Genomic DNA, 14,587 nt, shown 5'->3' with positions numbered 1-14,587 from the left:
CAGCCAAAACCTCCCCACACCCAGGCACACTGCATTTAAACAAATGACAGTCAGCTTCGCCCAGGCTTCCCCAACCGGGTGTCGCAATCTGCTATGCTCTCTCATCTGATACAGCCACCAGAATTAGTGTCTGCCACTGTACAAATGCACAACAGCAGCAGGCTCATGGGAAACTGATGCTGTAAATATACCAAATAGAGAAAAGGTGGCCTTATCGACCAAACCACACAGGCCTGGGGCCGTTATGGCCCTTAACAACAAGAAAATTTGAGTACAGAGAATGGCTGCAAGAGTACTCAATTAATTAGCCATTACTTTGGACATATTTTTAAGGACATCTGCTAGCTGCAAAACTAAAGCAGTTAGTCAGCCCCCACTTTGTTTCCCCCTCCTAGGGCTGCAGGCACAGCTGCAGATGTCAAGTTGCAGCAGGTTACCACCCAGCAGCTACGCTGCAGCAGCCATCGCTGTGCGAGACATGAACCGCGGCAGCGGGAGGTAACGCCGTGACCTTAGTCCACCCGCAGAATTACCTCGAGCCGAACAGGGCGGAACAGCGGGGCGGTTGCGGCTGGTCTACAAAGCACACAACTCCTCATCCAGCAAGGAATGTGGTTTCAGAAACCACAGCAATCAGACACCGAGAACTGCTCCAACGTACCGGAGCTGTGAGGGTTTGTCACACAAGCCCTGCCCTCTGCACGAGGCTCTGCTGCTGCTCTCACCACAAAGACAGCAGCCCTTCATTCCCCCCAGTTCTCCTTCCTTTTGCAAAATAACCAAGGCTGACAAATAGGTTAGCACAAAACCTCATGCTAATGGTGCCAGGTGTGTTGCACAAAACATCCATATCTACGGCCACGACACTCCTCCAAATTCTTCACATTTCTTTTGCGTTATCCAGATCTCTAAAACTAGGTGCTTTATACCTCATTCACAATTCCGTAACATTTCCTTGGCAACGGGGTTTTTCTTGCATGATGCAGGTGGGAGTAATAGCAATCTAGCAGGGGGATACACGAGCTGAAATAACTCCAGGGACCCAGGTAACACCTGCTGAAGCCGGCAGTGAGGTCAGGGAGATGCCATGTCCCCCCTTGTGCCAATGGGAGCATCTCTGGATGCAAGCTGATCCAAGGAGGGGGAAAGCAACCAAACAAGAAACACTGGCTTTGGTTTTCAGCCAAAGAACCACAGGAACACCCAAGCCACGTGACAGGAGGAAGGAGCTGGGGTGGGCAGAACTACCTCCTTCCTCAGCAATTAGATTTTTGCTGGATTAAGTGGCTGGGTAATCACAGACCAATTCTCCAACTGAAATGTGCATGCTTTGTTCCACTCCAGCTTTCTGGAGCGAGCTTCTTCACCAGCGGTTTTTACAGTTGTTACAGACCACGAGCATCTCCAATTATATCTTACAATTCCAGTTTTATGCAGCCGCTTTTCTTTCTCATACAACCAGTTATAATCAAGCATCTGACCCAAAGGGGTTTGTTTTTTTCCTTTAATTAACAACTTGATGCTTCCAGGGCTGCTGAAGCTGGACTCCAACCAGACACCACCAATAAGCCCATCCATCTCTTCTATCTGCTCTTGCCAGGGAGTAACAATTCAGAACACCTCTTCGAGGCCCTCAGACCCTCTCTCACCCTTCAGCAATGCTAAGTTTGCTTCAAAACCGAATGGCGATCGCCAGCATCACACGGCACCACTGATTCGCCCTATAGGGCTGGGGACCACGTGGAAGAGCCACGGGCAGCCCAGCAAGGCAGCAGCCAGAGCTGGAATGTGCCGAGGGCCTCCGGGGACACGAGCTTCCACTCGGCTCTTCCTCTGCGGGATATAAAATAACAAACAAGAAGGAGCCTTTGGCCATTGTTTGTCGGGGAAGGGGGGTGACGGGGAGAGGGCACGAGGCGCAGGCTGCCAGAAGGCACGGCGCAGCTAAGGAAGTCCTGCCTGGGCTTCGGCGTATCCGCTCCTCTCCAGGAGGGGGGGGGCAGGCAGGAAGGAGAGAAAATAGAGAACAAACGATTATATAGCCCTTGAGAGAAACCCGTCTGCTCACAGAGAGCGTACATAGCCACAGCATGCAGCGCCTTTGCTATACAAAAGAAAAAGAGGAAAGAAAACCCCGCCAGTTCTTCCGTTACCATGTTCTACCACCAAAAAAAAAAATGGGAGGAAACAGATGTTAAGCTCTCCAGCATCAGGAAATTATCTCTTTCATGAGAGTACAGTTACTTCAGTGTATTTAGGTCAAAGAAATAGCGAGTGAATCGTGACTTCTCCCCCTTTCTGTTTGCGTCTCCGCTGACACTTCAGCCCCTCAGTGCTGCTCCAAAGGGCCAACCGCAAAGCAGTGCTCACGTTCCTGCAGCACGTACCCAGATGCAGGAGCCTGCCATGCTCAGGGCCCTACCTGCCCAGCCCCAACCGCTGCAGCCCTGGAGATGTTCAGCATCTCCAGTGCAAGGGACAAGACGCATGCTGCGCTGCTCTCACGTGGATGGGTACCATAGTGCTATAGCTTGCATTTTTTTTTAAATAGAGGTCAAAGGAGCAAGGAGAAGAGACTTGGGTGAACCATCTGCTAAAGGGATCTCCAGCCTTCCGGCGCTGGTCTCCCCAGGGAGCGCTGAGCAAGTGCCCATAGGAAGCGACCATAGAATTTAACCAGCGTTTTACATGCTCTGCAAAACGTATTACACGGGAAGTTACACTCCTCGTTAGGAGCAGGAGATGGGCAGGAGATTGGTTCAAATCCCATTCCAGGCAGGAGTGGACGGATCCTACGGAAACACTAAGAACCCACTCAGTGGCAGAAGGGAATCTGCAGCAAAGGTCTCGCTCCATCACTGAGGACGACCTACCAGACAAGGGAACGCTAAGCAAACACGCTGCCTTCCCCGTGGCAGCGTGCATCTGCCCTGCGTGGCTTTTACTGGTTTAAGCCAAAGCTTTTACAGTGCTGGAACTGCATTTTGTTTCTGTTAATTCAGTATTCACCGGGCAGACGGATGGATGCACAGACGGATAGCTCCATCCCTGTATTCATAAGGACAGAACTCAAAACTTCGGTTCGAGTAAATCAGCTCACTCATGCATCACTTAAACATTACTTCCTTCCTATTTCAGGGAGCTTTAGAGTTTGTGCGATGGCTAAACACAATGAAACCAGAGCGGGAGACTCATTTCGCCCACGGCCGAGGGACAGAGTTGCTCAACTGCATCTGTCAGATAAACTGGAGTTGTGCCTGTGCTGCCAGCGGAGGGACCAGCTCGCTGCAGGCATGAGCAGCTCCACACTCGGAGGGCCTGATGGCACAGTGTGGTGCTGCAGAGAGGTGCCAGACAGCCCACGGGGTACCAGCACCTGGCCCTGCACCATGCTGAGCCCTAAAACTTTCAGGCAAGCTAGCAGCTGAAATCAGAAGGTTTCAGTAGCTCCTAGTGAAGCTAAAACTCAGAGGAAGGCTCTTCACAGAGCCCAGAAGAGCACACAGCTGTGGCATCACACCTGTAGCCAGACTCTAGATTCACACAGCAGACGTGGATTGCAGAGGAGAATACGCGCTTTGCCCATTTAATTAGTACTGGCCATTGCAGCATTACCCCTTGCACACTTGTTCACACTGTTATAAGCCTTTTTTTCCAATTCTAAATTGTTTTTCTACACGGAAAATAAAACTAAAGTGAGCACAGAATGTATCTGAAAGGATACTTCTGCTACTGACAGCCAGGATACAGAGGAACCCAAAACAAAATAAGGGAGCCAGAAAACACAGCTGTCTTCTAGAGCAAGGTTATGTTTTGATGATGGCTCGTTCCCCAGATCTTCTCAGGTATTTGGCACCAACTTTGGCAAGCACAATTTAGAAATAATTGCCATATCATGCGGATTATTTAAGCTGTTTGGCAGTCACGTCAAAGTAGTTAATTACATATAAGAACATTTAATTACTATCCAGTAGCAAACGTAGGCATTCTAATACCACAGTAGTAAGCTGAAAGGCAGAAGTGCAGGCAGATTCCAGGGGTCTGCACTCACCCACATCCCACTGTGTGGAAGGGACCCACAAGAAACATCAAGTCTACGCAGGACTACCTAAAAATTAAACGGTATGTCTGAAGGCACTGTCCAAATGCTTCTTGAACATGGGCAGGCCTGGTGCTGTGACCACTGCCCAGGAACACATCACTATTGGAAGAAGCTGAATGACGCCGAGCCACTGGCTGTGTCCTTCATGAGGACGCTGGGAGGCAATGACCTCATGATGCTCACGGCATGACTGGGCACTCCCAACCAGTCAATTTCGTAGAGATGCCTCTGAAACTTCACAGCTGTGACACTGCTCCAAACTGAACCCCTTAAAAATATTTTTCCTCTTCAAAAATCCACCAAAAAAATCACAGCTGTCTGTAGTCTGGACGTAAGAGCAGAAATCAGTAACCAGCATTTAATTGTTTTTATCCTGGGACAAAGATAGTGTCCAAATAATTGTCTATTGTATCTCAAAGACAGTACAGGAAAGCTCTTCCCCTCACGGGGAGCCTAAGGGTCACACATGCTTCTGCCATAACATCTGCTATAAATAACCTTCTGTTGAGCAAAGGTTTGTGCTAGTTACAAAGCAGAGTAAGGCAGGCACTGTGCTCCTATTGGTTTCAGCCATTAGCTCTCCCCAGAGAGCGTGTATCCTACCCTATTGTTCCTGCTCAAATGTTTGAGAGAATTATTTTTTCCTTGCTTCTTTTGTTTGGGGAGTTTATTTATATTTCCTCTTTGACATGGAATTACTACTAGAAAAAATAAGTACCATCGTACAAGGCAGCTTACTGATGCCAATATTGAAATTAGGCACGGAGGGCCAGGTTTGTAGATGTATTTCCATGGTTACATACCATGCAATCTGTTTTAATGTATGTTCCAGTATCTTCAGCTCAGGATCGGAAACAAAGAGCTCAGTGCTGATTATGGTCCCAAATTCACACGCAGAGACCAGGACTTGTAACAACTAGTTCTGCTCAAACATTTGAAATAATTATTTCGGTGTATTACTCACCCTCTCCTTTACATTGCCCTGTGATGTCAATGGGCATTAAAACACACTTAATGTGTCGCTCTAAATCCTATGTGTACCTCTGGGCAGATACCAAGTCACCTACTCAGTTGAGGGAGTGGGATTTCCCCTGTACTTCCATTCCCTAACGGCCTTTTTCCATATAGCAGCTTGAACAAGAACCATCCCAACAAGGATGCCTTTCCAGATGCGAAGAGATGGGATCAAGACAGCCAAGGCACGGATGGAACTGAACTTGGCAAGGGACGTGAAAAATAACAAGAAGGGATTCTACATCGGTCAGAAGAGCAAGGCCAAGGAGTGTGTCCCAGCATCCTGAAGGAACTGGCCGATGTGATAGCCACACACGGGTTTGAAGGGTGGTTTACTAAATGGATAAACAAATGGTTGGAAGGTCACTGGCAGAGGGTTGTGGTCAACAGCTCTATGTGCTGGTGGAGGCCAGTCAGCAGTGGTGTCCCCCAGGGGTCAGTCTTGGGACTGGTGCTCTTCAACGTAGAATCACAGAATTGTTTGAGTTGGAAGGAACCTTTAAATGTCATCTGGTCCAACTCCCCTACAGTGAGCAGGGACACCTCCAGCTTCACCAGGTGCTCAGAGCCCTGTCCAGCCTGACCTTGAGTGTCTCCTGGGATGGGGCACCACCACCTCTCCGGGCAACCTGTGCCAGTGCCTCACCACTCTGACTGTAAAAAACTTCTTCCTTAGATCCAATCTAAATCTCCCGTCTTTTAGTTTGAAACCATTTCTCCTTGTCCTTTCACAACACACCCTGCTGCAGAGTCTGTCCCCTTCCTTCTCACAGCCCCCTTCAGGTACCGCCAGGCTGCCCTCAGCTCTCCCGCAGTCTTCCCTTCTCCATGCTGCACAGCCCCAGCTCTCAGCCTGTCCTCACAGCGAGGTGTTCCATCCCTCAGATCATTTCTGTGTCCCTCCTCTGGATGTGCTCCAGCAGGTCCATGTCTCTCCTGTGCTGAGGACTCCACACGTGGACACAGCACTCCAGGTGAGGTCTCACAGTGCAGAGCAGAGGGGCAGGATCCCCTCCCTCACCCTGCTGATCACACTGCTTTCAATGCAGCCCAAGATACCACTGCCTCTTTGGGCTGAGAGGGCGCACTGCTGGCTCATATCCAGCTGCCATCCACCAGTACACACACATCCTTTTTGGCAGGGCTGTGCTCTACCCTTACATCCCCCACTTCGTATTGACAGCGGGGGTTGCACTTGCATTCGTTGAATCTCATGAGGTTCTCCTGGGCCCACCACTCAAGTCCGTCTAGGTCTGTCTTTATCAATAATCTAGACAGTGGGATCGAGCGCACCCTCAGCAAGTTTGCTGATGGTACCAAGCTGGAGCACCTCTCCTATGAAGAAAAGCAGAGGGAGCTGGGGATGTTCAGAAGACGACTGTGGGGAGACCTCACTGCAGCCTCCCAGTACTTCAGGGGAGCCTATAAACAGTAGGGAGACCGACTTTTTACATGATCTGATAGTGATAGGACAAGGGGGAATGGCTTTAAGCTATCAAATCTCAGGGAGATTTAGGTTTGACATTAGGCAGAAATTCCTTACTCAGAGAGTGGTGGGGCCCAGAGAGCTGTGGGTGCTCCATCCCTGGAGGTGCTCAAAGCCAGGTGAGATGGGGCTCTGGGCAGCCTGAGCTGGTGGGGGCAGCCAGCCCATGACTGGGGGTTGGACCTAGATGATCTTTAAGGTCCCTTCCAACCTAAGTAATTCTGTAATTGTTTTTTCCATAAGCATTATCCTGCCCAGAGATGATCCCATAAGACACACCTTACAACCTCAGTCTCAAAAACCTTAGCTTCTCAATGCAAGCTTGCCCTGCTGACCCGATAATGATGCTAAACCAAACAAGCAGCTTTGAAGCAGGTACCATGAGAGCATCCCCTGTCTGGACCATTGCACTGTCTCACCCACACGGCTTTTCAGAGCAAAGGGGGCTGTCAGCTCACATTGCTCATGCACCGGAGCCCCGCTCAAGCCAGTCGCATTCTGCTGCGAGATGGCAGCAGCAGCCACGTCTGAGCACAGGGAAGCGACATCCAATTCAATTAGCATCATTACCAACGAGCTTTTTCATCTCAGCCGCCGGGGTGGGGCCGTACACACACCAGCAGCCACACAGAACAGAGCTGCTCAGGGCACCCAGCTGGGAAAGCACAGTGAGAAGCAGCTGCCTCCCCTCTGCCCTCCTGCCCTGACCTCATCAAGGACACCCTAATCCCATTTTTAGAGTTAAAAAACCACAGCCGAGCAGGAGTAGCTGAAGGTTCTCTTCATCACCACTCGTGGAACAAAGCCTGAACCTTTTTTTTTGCAAGGAGCTAGGGCCTGTGGTCCAAGCGTCAGGCATCTTTTTATTTCGCGTTTTTCTACATCCCGTGAGGCCACAGCTCTGCACCTTCCCAGCAGCAAGCCAGAGGCAAGCTGTGCATCACACTGCAACTACAGCACCTCGGTAAAGCAGGGTTTCCGCAAGGACACGCGCCCTTTGGAGACGCAGGACCAGCCTGCAGCAAGCCGAGGTGCACCGACTCCTGTTTTCTCCGTGATTGCGTTCAAATCCTGCTCGGCTGGCACCAAAGCTGCCGAAACTCCCACGCTTTGCTCAGCGTGCCGGCACACGCAGGGCAGGGCCGGCCCCCGCTCAGCCGCGCTGCCAGCAGGGTTTGCACAATGTGCTGAGTTTTCTGGGTGCTATCCCTGCACCGTGCCTTCTCGGCTGGTACCAAAGCAAAACCACCTCGGCTTAGGGACCACATGCTAGATCTGTGCTTTGTTCTGACACCTTCTTTCCTGGAGTAAAGCGACTCGCTCTCCCATTTGTGCACCAAATCACTCCCCTGGAATAAAAATTCCTCGAGGAGCTGATCTTTTCTGTCCATCCCACTTGGGAAGCCTCAGCAGAGCGCTCCTTGGGCTGTGGTCTTGCCTGACCGTGCAGCACCTGGCCTGCAAAGTGCCTGGGGACACTGGGATAAAGGTGGTAAATATTTTCAAGGATTCCTGTCCCGGTGATTGCACCTTCCCACAACACTCATGATTCACAGCCCACGTCAGCAGAGTGGAAAAAGTGACCCCTTCTTCCCCTGGAAGAGAGAAAAAGTGCTTAAGGAAAAGTGTTTAAGAATACGGGCTTGCCCAGTGGGAAACCTGTACAAAACTTGAGTTCCACTGCAGCCTGAAAGAGCTTCCATTGGCTTCAGGAGCTCCTGGGCTTTCCCTGCCTTTCCCCAAAGGCACACTCCCTCACCACACAGCAGCATGGGGATGAGATCCATGTCCCCAGCTGATGGCACAGGGGCCATGGCAGGTACCAGTGAAGAGCTGCTACATCGCAACCACCGGTAGCAAGAAAATCCAGAAGTGCCACACAGTGTGACAGATGTAATCCCCCAGCAGGACAGCAATGGGGAAGGGCTGCAAAGAGCCCATCCCAGCACAGGGACCTGAAGCATGGGCTGAGGGCGTGGATGCAATGGGCAGCAACCTGCCCGCCCTGAGCGGGTGATGAAAACAGGCACAGGGAGCCAGGAACCAGGCAGCCACGGCAGCGCGTACCCAATTAAAGGCAATCCTTGCGTCAGAGGCACACGCCCGTGTTTGACTTGGTTTTATAGAGAGGAGGCTGTGCTGAACTTCCCTGCTCACCCCATAGGGAGGAACAGGCTGGGCTCACGGCTTCACTGACCTCAAAGCAGTTGGATGCAACAGCAGAGAAGAGGCACAGATAGGATACATGAATGAAGCAGCTGGCCTGGGAGCTGGGTTACGTGCTGACGTTCTGGTCCATCTCTACAGATGCACAGCTTCCATGCCAAACCGGGCTGGGACTGACCCAGCCCAGAGCAAGGTCTCGTCATACCCAATGGTTAGAAGCAACCACACAAAGATGAACCCCAGTGTATTACCAACAGCAGAAAGAAATGCCAGATTAACAACGGGCTCGTTGCAGAACTTGTCCCGCATTGCTCCTCCTCTGGAAACCCTCCTGCATGTCCCAGGCAGCACCCCCAGCCCACCCGCAGCGCACACCGCGCCCCGGCTCCTGCACGGGTGCCAGGGAGCATCTCGTGCTCAGACACGCACTTAGAATAAACCCAAACTAGTGATCTCGACGCTCATCCTGGCAATGCATCTACCCTCCCAGCAGAGGGGATATAAAGACATGGGGAAACGCAGCAGAGGGGGTTTTCTCCAACAGCCCTGTTCAGACAGACCTGGTCTGAATCCTAACAGGAGTGTGTTAGGATTCAGATGAGGGCAGTTCTGCTTTTCCAAGGAGAACAGAGCGGTTGGGTTGGTGTGCCCTGGTCATGGCCCCGTGCACATCCACACAGCCCTAAAGCTGCTGCCCTCAAAAAACCTCTCTTCTCAGCTCTGTCTTCTTAAGCATGTTTGTGCTGTAGCTGTAAATAAAAGTAGAGCTTTCCAGGAATCAAAGCAAGGTGCTTGGAAAGGTTGTAGACTAATTATCACCCTGAAACTTCAAGCCTAAAACCATAAGGACAGACTCCTAATATTTATTACAGACAGTTTACATGGCACTGCTCCAATTCTTCCTGGGAGCAAAACCCACTGATTGCAATTGGAGGAGTACGAACTTGCTGGTCTGCATCACATGGGGCTCCCATACAACCCAGCACTTCCTCTGTGCTCCAGACAAAGGTAAATGCTCCAGAGGAACAGACAAGAACTTCATTAATGAGCGATCGCAGAATAATCTGTGCCTCAGAGAAAACTGCTTCCAGCTCCGTGATACCTGGCTCAGCTTTGCCATGAATTGCATATCCATATTACACAACCATTTCTACCTACTGCAATTTATTATCATCGGAGAAGTGTATTACAACCCTTGGCTTTGACTTATGACAGCAAGAAGTGACATCACCTCACCCTAGCAACTGACTGACTTTTTTCCTGTTTTTCCTTCCTCCTCCAGCCCACTCCCAGGGAGCAGAGCAGCACGGCCTTGCTGCTGCTACCCATTAGTGAGAGCCGCACAGCTCCTGTGCCTCATGGGTGGGCAGGAAGACCCACACTATTTCTTCACTGCCTGCAATCGCAGCTGCCCTGGAGCCATTCCCACTACAGTGTGCGTCCAAGGAAAGCCCAGCACTGCCTGAGCTCCAGAGCTCCTCAAAGTACCTGTCTTCAAGGCCTTTGCCATCCCACAGCCATCTCTTGTTGCAAATGAATAGATCATTCATGGGAAATGCAATCTAACGTGACCCTGATCCATCTGGTTGCAGAGGGACCCCACACAGATTGCACTCAGATGTTCCTTTTATCATTCCTACTGCGCTGCCAACCCAACCCACTGCATACCGCTGGCTTCATGCTGCAGAGTAAATTCAGGCTGAGCTGCAGCTACGGGGAAGCATTTGCTCTGGGCCCACCAGACACTGCTCTCAGGGCCAGGAGATGACCCCATGCAGCAGCAGCCCCAGCAATGGACTCCTGGAAGCAGAGCATCTTTCCCAGCACCCCCAGTATCGCACGGCTGGGATCCTGGTACAGATCACACTGGGCGTCTGCACTCAAGGCACTGCTTGTACAAAAAGCCATCAGCCCCGCTTGCTAACTGGGTGAGCTCATCCCCTGGTCCAGCTGAAAGCTGTGGAGCACAACAATAACAGGAAGAAATTGTTTGTGCAGGACTCACACCGTGCCACGTAAACTCCCTGGCTGCTGCGGGACAGAACCTTGCTGGTGAGCACAGCCGCAGCGCAGGGCTGCGGTACCTGGGGCCCAGCAGCATCCCATGTTGTGTCACACACAATGGACATTTTTAATGAGTGTGACTGAAATGAGGCAGCTTTAAACTCATTAATGGCTCTCCCCGGCTCCAGCTGGCCCCAGTGCAGCATCCTGAGGCACGGGGCTGCATTATTCAGCTTGCACCCAGCCCCAGCACTGCTCCGCTCCATTGCCTCATGGTTGGTCGAGATGATCTTAGTGGTCTTTCCAACCTTAATGACTCTATGATTCCGCTCATCACTGCATGAAGCACCTTGGAGAAGCCTGACCAAGCACTGCACCCATGCCACAAGTGGGAGAAAACCCAGCAATGGGAGGGGAGGGCCTGAGGAGGTGATGGGATGAGCATCCCCACTGCGGAGCTCCCCAGCCCTCCTGCTGCCATGGGCACATGAGTGGTACCCAAACATCAGATGTCGGCTGCAGCACACAGGGCGAGGAAAAGGGGTTTTGCAACCTGGGTACAGTGGGTATCACTGCCAGCATCTAAACCATGGGACTCGGTTTGGGGAAAAAAACAAAAACAGGGAGCACAGAGATTGCTGCACTGCCTGGACGGGGAACAGAGGCACAGAGGGGTTTAGGTCCCCGTCCTCAGTGCCACAGCGCAGGCAGACACAGGGCTGCACTTGCCTGGTGCCATCCCAAGTGCTGTGCTTTGTCATCCTGGCAGCAGCCTGATGCATCCCCGTGCACCTCCACGTGGCACCACCTCCAAGCAGCAGCTCGATGGCACGGTGCCCCAACTCTGCCTTCGCTCCGAGTTCCTTCACCCTGAGGATCCCCATGAACAATCCAAGCAGCGACACAGGGGACGGGGCTCAAAGCACTGCCGGCAGCAAACCCTGAGCGCCCCACAACATCCTTTTAAAGCTCATTTTAGGATGTGAGCAAAGCCGAGCCCTTCACTTGCCCCAAACAATAGCTCTGCAGTAATGGTGCAACCAGAATTTCCTGTGCCGCGGTGCGCGCCAGCTCCGGGCAGCAAACACCATGGGAAGTGCTGCCACAAGAAAGGAGCTCCGCAGCACCAGGCGATGTCCCCACAGCTCCCGGGGATGCTTTTTGCTACAACAGAACCCAGAGCAGCATCACAGCTGGGCCGGAAAGCAGGCAGACCGCATCAAGGGCTGTGAAAGGGCCAGCAGCCTGGGAATAGCCGTTGAATTACTGCAGCGAGCCCTCTGCGACATGCAAATGTGGCTTTCTCTCACGGGTATTTTGCTACCCTGCACAGCCCTTGAGAAAACATCCCCCCAGAATGGGCTGGGTTTACCCGCAGGGCTTTGCTGTCGGCTCAGTGGGCACAAACCCAGCATGGGATGTAGCGGGGGATCTGAGTGGATCACAGTCTCAAACAAAAAAGAAAAGCGGGTGACAAACTAACTGCCAAGGCAAAATGGAAGCTAGGTATCACACAGGCCTGTTCACTTCCAGGATTTGAGGAGAGGCAGAGAGAAACATCAGCCAAACAGTGATGGACCAAACCAGCATCTCCAACACAGGTGCAGCCAGACCCTGCTCGGGAGCTTCCCATCTGTCCATCTCCCAGCACTACACGTACAGGTCTCATCCAGGGCACATTCACAGTGCAGGGAGAGGAAAACCAGCACCCGGCACCGCCCTGCTATTGGCTATCAGCACCTCCCCAGCCCCACCTATGGTGCTTTTAATCAACCGCTGGCATCATTTCTTTCTCTATACATGAGGAGGCAGAAACCATTTCTTCTACACTTGAGGCCCCAAAGTTACTTCCACAGCTGAAACTACCCAAAGCAAACACACAAAGCACAGATGTCATCTTCTGTGCCAGCAGCACTGCCCTCACACCGCACGTTGGTGCCTTCCCAGCCAATGCAGTTGGGCAATTCTTAGTCCAGTGACGGCTCCCTGAGCTGCAGGCTGTGCTTAGATGGGCAGACAGCAGCACGCAGCCCTCCACAACTCATGTCACAGGTGCACAGGGCCCTGTGGCTACAGCACACGTGCAGCCGGCAGTGGGATGGGGCTCTGCGCGCACCTCTGCTGCAGGGGGCAATTTCACAGTGCTCATCCCATGCGCGGCCAAAATTCCTCACCGTGTCCTCAAAGTGCCCCATCTGGGGACCGCAGCTCAGGCTGGTGTGGTAATGCACAGATAGAGCCCTCGTAACTCTGTCATTTTATGGAAAATTAATGCTGTCAGCACCAAGCAGGTGAGCAAACCTCTGCTCTGCAGACAGCTACAATGGGTTTGACTGAAGAAGGCCAAATACAACAAATCTGAAATGAAAACGGCCCATGCAAGCGAGAGCTGGTAGTGCTGCTGCCCTGTGACACAGCTGCAGGCAGGACACGCAGCCCTGGTGCTGTCCCTTCTGCCAGAACATGACCCCCATTACTGAGGGCAGCCCTTCTTCAAGCAGGGCACAGCATCACCCCTTACAGCAGCCCACTGGGATGTGCCCAGAGCTGGCAGCAGGCCCAGCCCCAGCCCAGAGCCCATCAGGAGCCTCCCACTGACACCCCCCAACACACGGCCCTACCCCACACCTGCTGCTCCCCCTGCCCAGCAGCAACATCTCCCACCTGCCCACAGCACATAAGGGCTCATGAATGGGGCAGCATCGCCCCCAGACTCACATTCCCACCACAGGCAGTCCCCCTGCAGCAGAAACTGGGCATCTCCGAAGCCCAGACTGACCCCAGCGGGCTCTCCAGCTCAGCATCACTTTGTATGAAGTCACAGAACCCTTTGAAGTGGAACAGACCCTTAAAGGCCATCACTCCAACCCACAGTGAGCAGGGACACCTCCAGCTCCACCAGGTGCACAGAGCCCATCCAGCCTGACCTTGAGTGTCTCCAGGGACAGGGCACCACCACCTCTCTGGGCAACCTGTGCCAGTGCCTCACCACCCTGATTGTAAAAAACTTCCTCCTTATATCCAACCTAAATCTCTCTCTTTCAGTTTGAAACCATTTCCCCTTGTCCCGTCACAACAGATCCTGCTACAGAGCCCGTCCCCTCGTTTCTTACAGCCCCCTCCCATACCCCAGCGCTCCGGAGCCGTCGGGCTGGGGGAAGTACGGGTTTGGGCGCAGCTCTCGGCAGCACCGGGAGGAGCACAGCGCTGACCCTGGGCTCTGAGCTCCTGGGAGCGGTGGGCACGGCGCTGTGCCCCAACACACCTGGGACGGGTGGCGGTGAGTCATGACCCAGTTCCCACACAGCTCCTGCAGGAGTACACCTACGGCTGAGCTCCAGCAAACACGAGCACCGGGTACCCGTAGAGTCCTTTCGCGACACCTCCGTTCAGTTTCCGTGGCTTAGAACCACCTCGGCTTTGTGTCTCAGTAAAAGGAACGCTCACGATTTCCCCCCCCCACTACGAACCCCTCCACGCCCCGCGCTTACCTCAGCGCACGGCCCCGCCGCGGCACGGTGCCGGCCCGCGACCCGCCGGAGCCGGGAGTTGAAATGGTTGAAAGTGAAATTAAAGTGAAAAACAAGAAAAAAAGGGAAGGAAAAAAAAAAAAAAAAAAAGAAGGGATAGTGCTACTTACTCCAAACAACAATTAAAATTACCAAAAAAAGAAAAAGAAAAAAAGAAAAAGAAAAAGTCGGACGAAGGGGGGTGCCCGTGCCATGCACGCGGGCCTCCCCCCCCCCCGGACCGCCTCCCGCCGCCGTTGCCCGGCGCCCCCCGCAGCGCTCCGGGACCGGCCCGGGACCCCCCGG

At 52.7% G+C, this 14,587-nt stretch overlaps 1 protein-coding gene across 5 annotated transcripts in view; it reads right to left on the bottom strand.

Moving 5' to 3' along the window:
- The window catches only part of ARHGEF9 (Cdc42 guanine nucleotide exchange factor 9), a 189,848-nt gene extending 175,448 nt beyond the window's left edge, over window positions 1-14,400 (bottom strand). For 2 of the 5 annotated variants that reach the window (XM_021405878.1, XM_021405880.1), the window contains exon 1: window positions 14,038-14,206. The gene's annotated coding sequence lies outside the window, so the exon portion shown is untranslated. Of the gene's footprint in view, window positions 1-13,490; window positions 13,584-14,037; window positions 14,207-14,263 lie in introns of those variants that run through there. The other 3 variants (XM_021405876.1, XM_021405875.1, XM_021405877.1) reach the window with 3 other exon arrangements.

This window comes from Numida meleagris, chromosome 8, assembly GCF_002078875.1.
Source record: "Numida meleagris isolate 19003 breed g44 Domestic line chromosome 8, NumMel1.0, whole genome shotgun sequence".
NCBI classification, from domain to species: domain Eukaryota; kingdom Metazoa; phylum Chordata; class Aves; order Galliformes; family Numididae; genus Numida; species Numida meleagris.
The sequence above is the reverse complement of the archived record's forward strand: the minus strand, read 5'-3'. Positions and strand labels throughout refer to the sequence as shown.